This window comes from Vulpes vulpes, chromosome 15 (genome assembly GCF_048418805.1).
Source record: "Vulpes vulpes isolate BD-2025 chromosome 15, VulVul3, whole genome shotgun sequence".
In the NCBI taxonomy this organism is placed as follows: domain Eukaryota; kingdom Metazoa; phylum Chordata; class Mammalia; order Carnivora; family Canidae; genus Vulpes; species Vulpes vulpes.
In genome coordinates, this window is record NC_132794.1 from 21163402 (window position 1) to 21175809 (window position 12408).

General features: G+C 35.2%; 1 pseudogene; it reads left to right on the plus strand.

Moving 5' to 3' along the window:
* Positions 1-2090: 2090 nt before the first annotated feature.
* Positions 2091-3514, plus strand: LOC112917690 (mitoferrin-2-like; annotated as a pseudogene).
* The last annotated feature ends 8894 nt before the right edge of the window (positions 3515-12408 follow it).

Genomic DNA, 12408 nt, shown 5'->3' on the forward strand with positions numbered 1-12408 from the left:
TTCATTACACACACACACACATAGACACACAGTTTTGTTCCTAGATGATGTTATATGAGACTTTACTGAATTTGTAATATGCTAGATTATGTAGTTGCTACAGGGAAACAAAGATGAATACTTTATATCTATGATTTCTTGGAGCTCTTATTTAATCGAGTAGTAAACTATCTCGAGGACCACCATTTCATTGAAGCTAACTATTTCTTAGATAAGTCTTGCTATTTTAAAAGTGTAGGTCTGGTCTTCAGTTTTCTTCCCATCCCTTTCTGTTCTCTTATCTCTGTAAATTGAAGCTAGCTAGAAAGAGAACCGAGGTCAATATATTTTAATCCAAGAAAGAATCATAAAAACATCCTTTTAATTGTATTTGTCTGTCTTTAAATTTAAGTAAACTAGATATTACATCATGCAATTTTCTTTTACATAAAATATGCTAAATTTCTGACAAATACACGCAAATGTTTATGAATACTGCTTTTGCAGAACAGCTAGTTCTGAGGGCTCTCCATATATGTTAATGTATAAACAAAGGTTGCTGGCATATGAAATAATCTTTAAGCAAAATCTAACTTGTGTAACTCTTCAGAACTTATTATTTGCTAATATTAATTATAGATATGGGACATAAAGATATGTTCAAATTTTTACCCTTCCTTTTCTTTATGTTAGCAATTTCCTTTGTAATATGAAGCCATATGCAGCTAAGACTGAATAAAACAGTGCAGTAAAGGAAGAAGGATGAATGAATGGATACCAAACTATACCTATTTGTCTATTTATATAGTTTATCAAGATCTAACTGTACAAATCAAAAGTTTATGAATTATATTCTTGTATGTTTCAAACCTTGGTTAATTCCGTATAGCTACAAATCAAATTTGGCATCTTGCTTTTAGCTAGATAAGCTTATATCCTAAAGAAAGTTAAAAGACTCATGGTTAGTAGTCATTGGTTACTACGACAAAATAGATGGTAAAGTATTAATCTTCTGAATAGACAATTAGACAAAAAGCAATAAATGTGCTAATTATATGTGCCTAAAGTGTTAATGAAAAGATCGCAGTGTGGCACAACTAGTTGTGATTTAACAGAAAAGGGGGGAAAAGCCAGCTGAGAAAGCAAATGACTTAGTAATTGGCATTAAAGAATATCAAAAGCCATCTTTTAAAGCAGAGATTTAGCTATTACAGCTGTTCATAGAGACAAATGGTCCATTTAGAATTCTAAAAAATAATAATTTGGAGCAAATATTTCTTCACATGCAAAAATCCTCACACAGTGCAAATTAAAAGGTCTTGTAAAACTTAAGTATCGCTAATGATAACAGTATACCAGTTTAGTATAAAAAGTAGAAATGCAACACAATGATTTCAAGATTAAAGAAGTTTTTAAAATTTCAGGTTAGAAATCTTTTACATTGTCAGTTTCTCTTTATTTCCCCACCCTTCTCATAATTAGTACTGCCTTGATTCAGCAAATTTACTATTCTAGCAAATATTCAGCACCTCTAGAGACATCAATAACATTAAACAAATTTGGCATTGTAACTAAATTTTTGTGCTTGTTATAAAAATTTTTCATTTCATTCTAAAGTCATTGGCAAGGAGATAATTTATCTATCTCTATGCTGTGGATTTCTTGTTAACATTTTGCATTTATCATCCAAAGCAACTTAAATTTATCAGAACTCCTGGAAATTGAGCTTGTGACACATGGATTTGCTAATAAGACCAAGGTTGCTGTCGCCTTTGACAATGAGGGAGATCTGCTTCAGAACCTCCAGCCTCTTTTATTCCTTCTACTTTCTCCTAGCCTTCAAACTTTTCCTTTTTTTTGTCCTTTCTGACCCACAACTGTTTACGATCCATCTTGTTCCCTCAAACTAAATGGTTTTGTTAATAGCTTATTTTTAAAATTTTATGTGGCATCCTCACATTAAAACCATGATATACTGAATCTAAATGAATAAGACTTTTCTGTGGAATTTCAGGCATCCTGTCGAAAGCAAGGAAGATAACAGATTAAGCACATAGGGGATATTTGTAGTTCCCAAAAATCTTATTAAATTAAGAATAATTGTTCTACTTATGGAGGGGCAGGGTGCTGGTGGTGTGGGGGGGCTGGGTCGGGGGCTGGGTCGGGGTGGGGAGCCCCAGGGAGTCCGCGCTGCTGCACAGGGCGGCTGCTGCACGGGGCGGCTGCAGCGGGGCGTGGGCCGGGGTCTGCGCCCGGGGGGGAAGGGTGGTCCGGGGCCTGCAGGCCCCCAGCACCGCAGGATCCGGACTCCGGCCCGGACTACAGGTGATGCCGGCTGGAGCCACTGTCACCACGCACATGGTGGTGGGCGCCGTGGCAGGGATCCCGGAGCACTGCGTGATGTACCCCATCGACTGCATCAAGGTGAGACCTGGGCCGGCTCCGAATCCGACCTGGGGCTGACCCGACCCCTGGGTCCTGTCTGGAGCCAGGATCCCGGCCGGCAGCCGGAGCCGACTTGGGTTCCTTCCTGGCTCCTGCCATCACCACACCAATCCACCCACACTTCATGCAAGCAAGGTCCCGGCTGGGAATGGAACCCAGCCAGGAACCAGGACCCATTTCCAACCGTCAGCGAGCTCTGAATCGGGACTGTGGAAAGAACATCTGTCAGCCAAAGCCCTGGGTCCTAGCTGGGACTAGACAGGAATAGGGTGGGATGGGATGGAGCAGACCCGGATGCAAAGCCTGCAGCCCGCCCCAGCCGCCTGCTGTGGAAACGTGTTGGAGGCACCCTGGAGGGCTATAGAACCGAGGGCCTGTGGAGGCCTAAGCGGGGACTGAACGTCACAGCAACAGGCGCAGGGCCTGCCCATGCCCTCTATTTTGCCTGCTATGAAAAGTTAAAAAAGACATTGAGTGATGCAATCCATCCTGGGGGCAATAGTTGCCAACGGTGCAGCCGGGCGTGTAGCAACATTGCTGCATGATGCAGCGTACATCCAGCAGAAGCGGCCAAGCAGAGGATGCAGATGTACAACTCCCCGTACCACCGGGTGACAGCTGCGTACGGGCAGTGGCTAAATGAAGGGGCCCGCGCCTTTTATCGTAGTTACACCACGCAGCTGACCATGAATGTTCCCTTCCAAGCCATTCACTTCATGACCTCTGGATTCCTGCAAGAGCACTTTAACCCCCAGAGACGGTACAACCCCAGCTCCCACGTTCTCTCTGGAGCCTGTGCACGAGCTGCTGCTGCCACAACCCCACTGGACGTTTGCAAAACACTGCTCAACACCCGGGAATCCCTGGCTTTGAACTCCAACATCACAGGACATATCACAGGCATGGCCTAGTGCCTTCAGGAGGGTATATCAAGTAGGTGGGGTGACCGCCTACTTCCGAGGGGTACAGGCCAGAGTGATTCACCAGATCCCCTCCACGGCCATCGCATGGTCTGTGTCTGAATTCTTCAAATACCTAATCACCAAACGGCAAGAAGAGTGGAGAGCAGGCAAGTGAAGTGAAGTAGCAGAGAATGGGCCAGGGGCTCAACACTGCTGAGGCCTGCCTGCTCCAGCCACCTGCTCCGTCTCCTGGCATGCTCCAGCCTTGAGTGGAGTTGGAAGGAAGGTAGAGGGTTCTCCCCAGGCTGTCGGCGTCTTGGCTAACACCAGTTCCTGCCAACCTCTGTTCCTTGCCGCCCTCTTTCCTTCCAGGCCCTAAGCAAGTGCAGCAAAGCACAGCACAGCACAGCACCTCTGATAACCTCTCCATCCTGGGCCTGATGACCTGCTCTAGACTGTTATAGAGGAATAAGCAGCTCATTCCTCTGGTTCCTAATAAAAAGCCTTTACATTAAAAAAAAAAATTATAATTGTTCTACTTACAAGGAAGTCTACCTTGTTAGAAATAAAAATGCTTGTCTATTTTAATTCATTTTAGTCAGAACTTTTTGGTAGTAACTGACAAAAACAATTTTAAATAAGCTTGATAAGAATATTGTCTTGCCTACAAAAATACAAAGATTAGATGTGGAGTAGACTTTTGGGGGAGTAATATTTCTTTCTTTTTTTTTTTTCTGATAACTATGATTTCTCAAAGACTGCAACCAGTATTGACACCACTTGCAATATGCTTATTATCCTGGGGAATAGTATTTTAAAACCTTCAGATATATTAAAGTGTGATTCAACAAAGCAATACTTCAAATAAATAGTCGTACAGGATTTGGGATTGAGAACAGTCTCCAAAATCTTTGTCTCATGAAATTAGGAATACATGGGATACAGTTTCATCCTCTTGTTTTCCCTGACACAAAACCTTTTTCTTCCTCCATCCAAATGTGAATAAGTTGAGATAACTTATTACGTCTATGCTGCTGTGGGTAACACTGCCTCTTAGAACAATCAAAAGTTAAGAGTTATTTTTGGATGCAATGTGTCAGATTTCACTAGAATAGAAATGTTGAATATCCTCTAAAAAACTTTATCTCTCTTGATGTGTTTCTGGTCATTTTTCTGTCTCCTTTGAGATTTTGATATCTATTTATCTTCAGGAACTATGGTACTTGTACAGTTTTATCTGTAAATAAGAAATTAAGTGGGACACTTTTGTAATAGATGAGACTCATCTTTCTTATATTTTGACCTTGTTGTCTAGTCTCCAGTATATGATGGTATTCCATAAGAGGAATTTTAGTGAAATATGACATGCTCCTCTACAGACTTACTAGGTTAGTAGTCATTGTTTTCTGAATTTTTATAGCATATCTGCTACCAACTTACGTTAGCAAGTCACTTAAAATTCTCTGATGGTGTTTTCTCAGTTGTCACGTGAAGCTGATTATCCCTGCCTAATGGTAGAATTACAAAGGCTAGTAAAATATATAAAAGATAATAAATACTATTAAATTAAATATTAATTGATTTAATCAAATATCAAAATAAATCATTCTTGGTAATACTGAAAATATTATTATCAGATTTTAATATTATTCTTAATAATATATATTTGAATGCATTTTTATCATGTTGATGCATCTAAATGCTAGTTTCATGTCAGTCCTTAGTGTACTGAAGGCATATCCTAACAGGATGAGGTGTTTACAGACACTTTTTAAGGACTATGCCAAGTGATGCCTCTCGTATGTACTTAGGATAAAAGTCACACAATTTTTCCTGTCCTAAAATGTATTATCTCTATTATAATCATAGTTTTAAAGAATATAATTCTTAGAGTGAATATATGGTGAAGGCACATCTCCATCTTATTTCCCATTCTCTATAATTACACCACCATTCATATATTTGCTCAGGCCCAAACGCTAAGATTAATCCTCTGTCTCTGTCCCTTAGCACCACTTATCACAAACAATGGCATGTGCTTTCTGTACTACTTCCAAAAACAACTCAAATTCTTTCCTTTTTCACTGTTTCCCATCATAAAAAGCTATTTATTGTCAACAGCCTCTTACACATTGCACCCTGCTGTAGGGACCTCATTGACTTTTCTTCCTTCCACTTTTGCCCGTCCAGGATTAATTTTCTACAATGCAGCAGAAAAATCTCAAAATGTAAATTAGATCAGATCACTCTCTGACCCATTGTAACATTTCAACAAATTGCTATTGCAAGCATCTTTATGCTATACATAGTCCTACCCCAACTGGTCCCATCTCTCCAGTCTAATTTCATACTTCTCGCTCTCTGGCATCCTCAGGCATAGGAGATTTTGTTCTGTATCCCCAAATTTACCAAAATGATTTCTGCTGTAGGAAATTGTTTTCCTTTATCTAAAAGAGACTTTCTCCAATTTTTCATATTGTTAGTTCTTTTTATTTTCTGTTCAGATGTCACTTTTTCAGGTACCTCTTCCACTTGTCCCTTACCATTACTCTATTGTAATTACTTCATAGTACTTACACGTCATTGAAATGATACGAAATTGTTTATGTGTTTATTGTGTTTATGGACTTAGCCACTGGGCATGAAGCTTATCAGCCTTGTTCACCAGTGCATTCACTGTGCCTCGAACAGTGCTAGCATATAGACGGATGATCCTTTACAAAGAGTTGTTCAATTATTTCAGGTATCAGATTCAACTATAGTGGGGTAATAATACAACCCTCGAACTAAAATTACCTTAAACAGTAAGGATGGCTTTCTAATTTATTACTATTTCTATTTTGGACACACTAGGGTCTGTATCCCACATATCCTCACTTGGGATTGAGTCTATTAGAAGAGTCCCTAAATTGACATTTTTCTATCACTGTGGCAAAAGGAAAGAGATCTCACTAGGTTTGTCTATTAGCAATAAAATTCTCCTGTTTGGCAGTGACTCACACCACTCACTGCCTCTTATAATTAGTTGGCCTAAACTATTAGAAGACCCAAGCAAGCAGGAAGTAATACATGCTAAAATACTATTGAATAGGAGGACAAAGAGATGAAAATATTCAGCAACACATCACAATATCTATTACAGTTCATGGTAATTGAAAGTTAAATTTATTGAGCCATAATCATAATCGGATATGCAGTGATGTCTGGGAAGTGTTGCCAAATTTATCAACAAATCTCCTTAAATAAAATGTCAGAGATAGAGAAGTAGGTTAGATGGGACCAAGGTACAGTGTTTTTATCAACATTCCTTATATTTTTATGTTTCCTACTACCAAATAGATTTTTCTTTTCCCCAATGACCTGCTAATTTAAGGAACAAAACAAATCTGGGAAGGTAGACAGTGAGTTACCTATCTTTTAACCCTGCTGGTTTAGATATATTCTTTACCTTTTATAAGCTTATTTTTGTCCTTCTGTTATAATATGCACCATCAGAACATGATTGACAGAAATTTCCTTTGGTCACATCTATAGCTGCTATCATTATTTTATCATGTTCAAAAAACCATCATTGCTAATAAAATGATCCACAGGCTTACACAAAGGTGGCAATCAGTTGTCAATCACTTCTTAGGCAAATTAACTATTGATCAACTCTGTTTTAAAAATTACATAACTCTTTCGAATTTTCTTATTATAAATCTGCTATTTACCATAGGATAAAGATTATGAAAATGTCTACTTTTATGGTAATAACTACTTATTATTTTATATTTTCAGTTGTCTCATTTTATAAGAAGGTTAAATTATAGGGCAGAAAAACAAAGGAAACATTTGAGGCTGAGTCCATTTTGAGAAGTGTCCTCATTATAATGCTGATGCCAAATGCCAATCAATCCTCATTTGAATGGAATTAAATGAATCCAGATTGCAGTGGTAATTAAGTCCCTTGTCAGTACCTATTGAGACTACAGAACCTTTACCTTCCCACAATAAACATAGTATATTGGGTCAGGAAACATTAACACTAAAACTAAAAATGAGAGTTTAAACATGGCCTGAAAAAAACTAGAAATTAACCCTACCTAAAATTTTAAATTAAATATAAAATCACCTAGCATTATACAATTTATTTTACAAAACACATCTAATTTCAAACAGTAATGAATGCATTTGATTGGCCACAAATCACTTATTTATAAGACAAGAGATGCCAGAACTTTAATGGTCTAGAGCATAGTTTAGGGAAATCTTAATGCTTTATGTAAAGGCCATTTTAGCTGTAGAATGGGTATTTAAAATTCTGTTATTTATAATAAGGCATAGCTTGTGTTCTTAGCTATTTTGTTTTCAGTGCTTCCTCTTGTTATAAAGCTGAAATATTTTAACTCTGTCAGAGGATGTTTGCTCTTTGAATCTAATCCAATATCACATGGATCATTGTAGCCTTCCCACATTGCTTGCCTATAATCAACCTGTCAACATAGGAAAATCTAGCTCCCACCAACCACCATCCATTTACTTATTTTTCAATCCTAACTGTACATGTACAGACATCTTAGAATTATTACAACTTACGCCTGTGATAAAAGATTTTACCAACTAGAAACAGTTGTGTACGGTTCCTTTTGTTTTATTCATATTAAAATAAACAATGTTTTTCAAAGCTGGTTAGGTCAGCACAATTTTCCTCCATCACTTTCAATGAGCTTGACATCTATTTTTAATATAATTATTACTGTTATACAGTCCATATTCTATTGAGATCCTTCTACGTTCTGGACTTTTAAAAACATATGCTGAAAGTTCTATGGGTTTTGGACAAATGGGTTTCAGGACAAATACCTGGCATCACAGATCCATTCTACAGTACCATATACAGTCCATTCTCTTTATTCACAGTGATTATGTTGAATAAAGTTACTGTGAACACTGAATATTTGAATACCAAACAATTGTTTTAAGTAGGAATAAAGGATGAGTTTTCTACAGTATTTTAGTCATGATATTTTTTCAACTAATCAATATATAAGCTTTCAAATGTGTGTTTCTGTTTATAGATACTATGTTTATGTGTGTATGATTCATTAACATTGAATTCAAAAACAACAGCATTATAATTCATGTCAGCATTCATGTCTGAATGAAGCTTTTCTAATACACATATTTAATCTCTAAGAAGTAGCACAGCCTTTTTTCCCTGAACACTAATAGTGTCTCTCTCAGAGCAAAAGCTTTAACTTCATAAAATTTAATTTGTCAGTTTCTTTCAGGTTGTAAATCTGACGTTATATCTGAAAACTCATCACCAGACCCTCCATATTACACAATTTTAATTTTTTTCTAGAAATCTTATAGTTTTGAATTTACATTTATGTCTCTGATCCAGTTTGAGCTAAATTTTTGTAAGATACATGTATTTTTTGTTTTTTTTGTTGTTTGTTGTGCATATGGACATCAAATTTTTCCAGCATCATTTATTATAAAGGTTATCATTCTAGAGTGAATTGTTTCTGTGCTTTGGTCAAAAATCCATTCATTTATTTGCATCGGCCTTGTTTTGTTAATGTGTCTATTTGCTAATACAACACTTTTTTGATTACTGTAGCTCTATTGAAATCCAATTATTGTGATTTTCTTTTGATTTTCTCTTTCACGTGATGCTTTAGAAATTTTCTTTTGCTTTAGCCATTATAGCACCTTTGCCTTTCTATATAAATTTTATAGACAGTTTGCCAATAGACTTAAAAACTTCCTGGGATTTTGAAATTACATAGAATCTATAGATAAAATTAGGAACAATTGGAATCTTAAAATTAAGTTCCTTCCTCTATGAAAACAGAATCTCTCTCCAATTATATAGCTCTTTAATTTCTTTATCAGTGTCTAGTTATCTGTATACACAATCTACACAAATTTTGTTAATTTACACCAAGTACTTTCTTTGATGCTTTTATGTAAATGGTACTGTTTCCTTAATTTCCCATTGCAAGTTGTTTCATTGTTGGTACTTAGGCACTTGATTGACTTTTATGTATTAATCTTGTATCTTATGATCTAACTAAACTTGCTTAATGGTTAACAGCAGTTTTTTTGTAGATTCTTAGGGATTTTCTATGTAGCCAAATCATGTTGTCTATGAAAAATGAAAGTTTCATTTCTTTCTTTTGAGTGAGAATGATCATTATTCTGTTTTCTTGCTATTGATCGCACTAGAATTTATGGAAAAAGAAATTAAAAGTAGTGGTGATAGAACAGAACATCCTAACAAGGAAGCATTCATTCTCTCACCATCAAGCCTGGTGTATGTTTTCTTTCCTCACATGTATCTTTCTATTAAATAAGTGGCTTGGTTTATCAACTGTGCTGTAAGAAAGTAACATAAACTGTGTGGCTTAATAGAAATTTCTTGTTACACAGTTTGACTAAAAATTTATAATAATATTATTAATATAAAATGTATTTTATTTACATTTTTATTAAGGGTATTTCTATTAGGAATAATTGGAAACTTTTTATAAGATTTTATTTATTTATTCATGAAAGACACAGAGAGAGAGGAAAAGGCATAGGTGGAAGGAGAAGCAGGCTCCCTGTGAGGAGATTGATATGGGACTTGACCAGGACTCTGGGATTATGACCTGGGCCAAAGACAGATGCTCAACCTCTGAGCCACCCAGGTGTTTCAACTGGAAACTTAATATTGAGTTCTTTCCTCTATGAAAACAGAGTCTCTCTCCAATTATATAGCTTTTCTCCTTTCCTTCCTTCCCTCCTTCTTCCTTCTTTCCTTCTTCCTTCCTTCCTTCCTTCCTTCCTTTCTTTCTTTCTTTCTTTCTTTTCTTTCTTCTTTCTTTCTTTCTCTTTTTTTATGTCTTTCTTTCTTTCTTTCTCTTTCTTTCTTTCTTTCTTTCTTTCTCTTTCTTTTTTCATCTTCTTTTAATAATATTTTATTTATTTGACACAGAGAAAGAGAGCACAAGCAGGGGAGTGGCAGGCAGAGGGAGAGGGAGAAGCATGCTCTCTGTTCCAAGGGAACTCCAATGCAGGGCTAGATCCTAGGACCCCAAGATCATGACCTGAGGTGAAGGAAGATGCCTAATGGACTGAGCCACTCAGGTGCCCCTATATAGGTTTTCTTTAATGTCTTCGTGTTTTCTAGTTTTTCATTTGCACATTCTACAATATTTTGTTAATTTACATCACTAAAATATTTTATTTCTATTAAAATTAAAATATTAATTTATTAAAATATTAAATATTTAACTTTAAATATTTTATATTGTGTGTTAACTGCTTAAGAGTTTCATTTATAGAATTTGTTCATTGTTCATGTAATACAATAAATATCTCTTCTGTTTTGCAAAAGGCAAAAATTTTGTCAGTATTTGCCATCAAGGGTTGGTAGTTTTGTGATTATCTCATACTATAATTATAGGAATCTTTACATAAAATATAGAATCCAAATGAAACCTAACTAATTATGGGCATAGGAATAGTTGTCAAATGATTTAGGCTAGTATTGGCATTCTAACAAGTATTCAACTTTGATAAGTGGCATATATGTATCTTCTATTTAACTTAGAATCATCTTAATTAAAAGAACTTATATAAATAATTTGGTTTTGAAGAATTTTGACAAGTATCAAGAAAAGTTGTATCTGTGTTCCAAAAGGAGTATGTTTTGGAAATGATAAATACTTTATTTCCATATCAAAATCTAGATTTCTGCACAAGACAAACTGGATTTAGGACAAAAATTAATTTAAAACATTCCACATGACAGTTGTTAGATGGGATATAATTTTGTAATTCACATCTGCCCCTATGCTCCATTTTCAGGCTAATTCATTTATTTTTTTATGTTTTTTTTATTTAAAATATTCATTTTAATATAAAATCATATAAACTGAATGAAATTAAAAAAAAGAGCATTCATGTCTTAGTGAATTTGAAAAATTACCAAATTCCAGCATTCAAAATGAAGAGACAGGAATGTTTTAAAATAAACATTTGTAGAAAATATTTTTTTTGTATAAAGTTTCTGTAAAAAGTCATGTAAAAGTCACTGAAAAGAGATTTCACCACTTTCTATTATATAACAAAGGTTGAAAAGTTGATTCTTGTAGTTGATTTTAGCTGACTTCTTGTAAAATAAAGAGGTAGAGTAAATGTATAATTATTTTCAAAACGAACATGTGTTTTTTTCCTGGTAAATGTGCCTCTTTTGACATTACCTGTCTCAGTGAATAGTGTCACCAGCCTCACATTATTTATAGATCCAAGATTGGAGTGATTATTTCTGAAGCAGCCCTCTGAATATCCATCCCCATATAGTCAGCTGTAAAACTTCTGGATTTATGACCTGTGAAAACTTAGCATTTTTGCTTTTTTTCTGTCTCTCAATAAATGCTACTAAATGTGAGAACTAAAAACAGTATGTTTCAACATATATCTAGGTATGATGTACTTCATAAACTAAGAGGTAAATGTTGCATTATTTCCTCATAGTTAACATATGAATTTCACAGTAAAAATGTTAAAATACTAAAATTCATGAGTGCCCATTTAATAAATGAAACTAAATTTATTTATCTGTATTGGTTAAAATAAGTTGATCTGGAACATAATGCAAATCCAATGGTATAAAGGACAATTGACTATTATTAAAAAAAGAAAAAATATATGGAGAGTGTTTTTTCTGGGTCTCTACTCATTTTGCTATATATGAACTAGAGAAAGTAATACTTTGTTCTGGGAAATGCATAAGAGTAAAATGAAATATGCAGGGTTTACATATATAAATATCCTATTTCTCTGTGAAAAAAAATTGCTTTAGTATAGTTCAGTAAATATTTTACAGACTACTCTCATTTTACATTGATCACTCTGCTCCTTCCAAATATGACATGAACTTATATAACACATTTATTCATATAAAACGGACATACATGCATACTAATTTAGCATACATTTATATTAAACTCACAATCTCACTTTGAATGGAGAATAATTAGGAGAGTGATTCTTAAAAGAAAAATTGGTAACTGTTCATTCTGGATTCCTCAAAGTGATTATAATA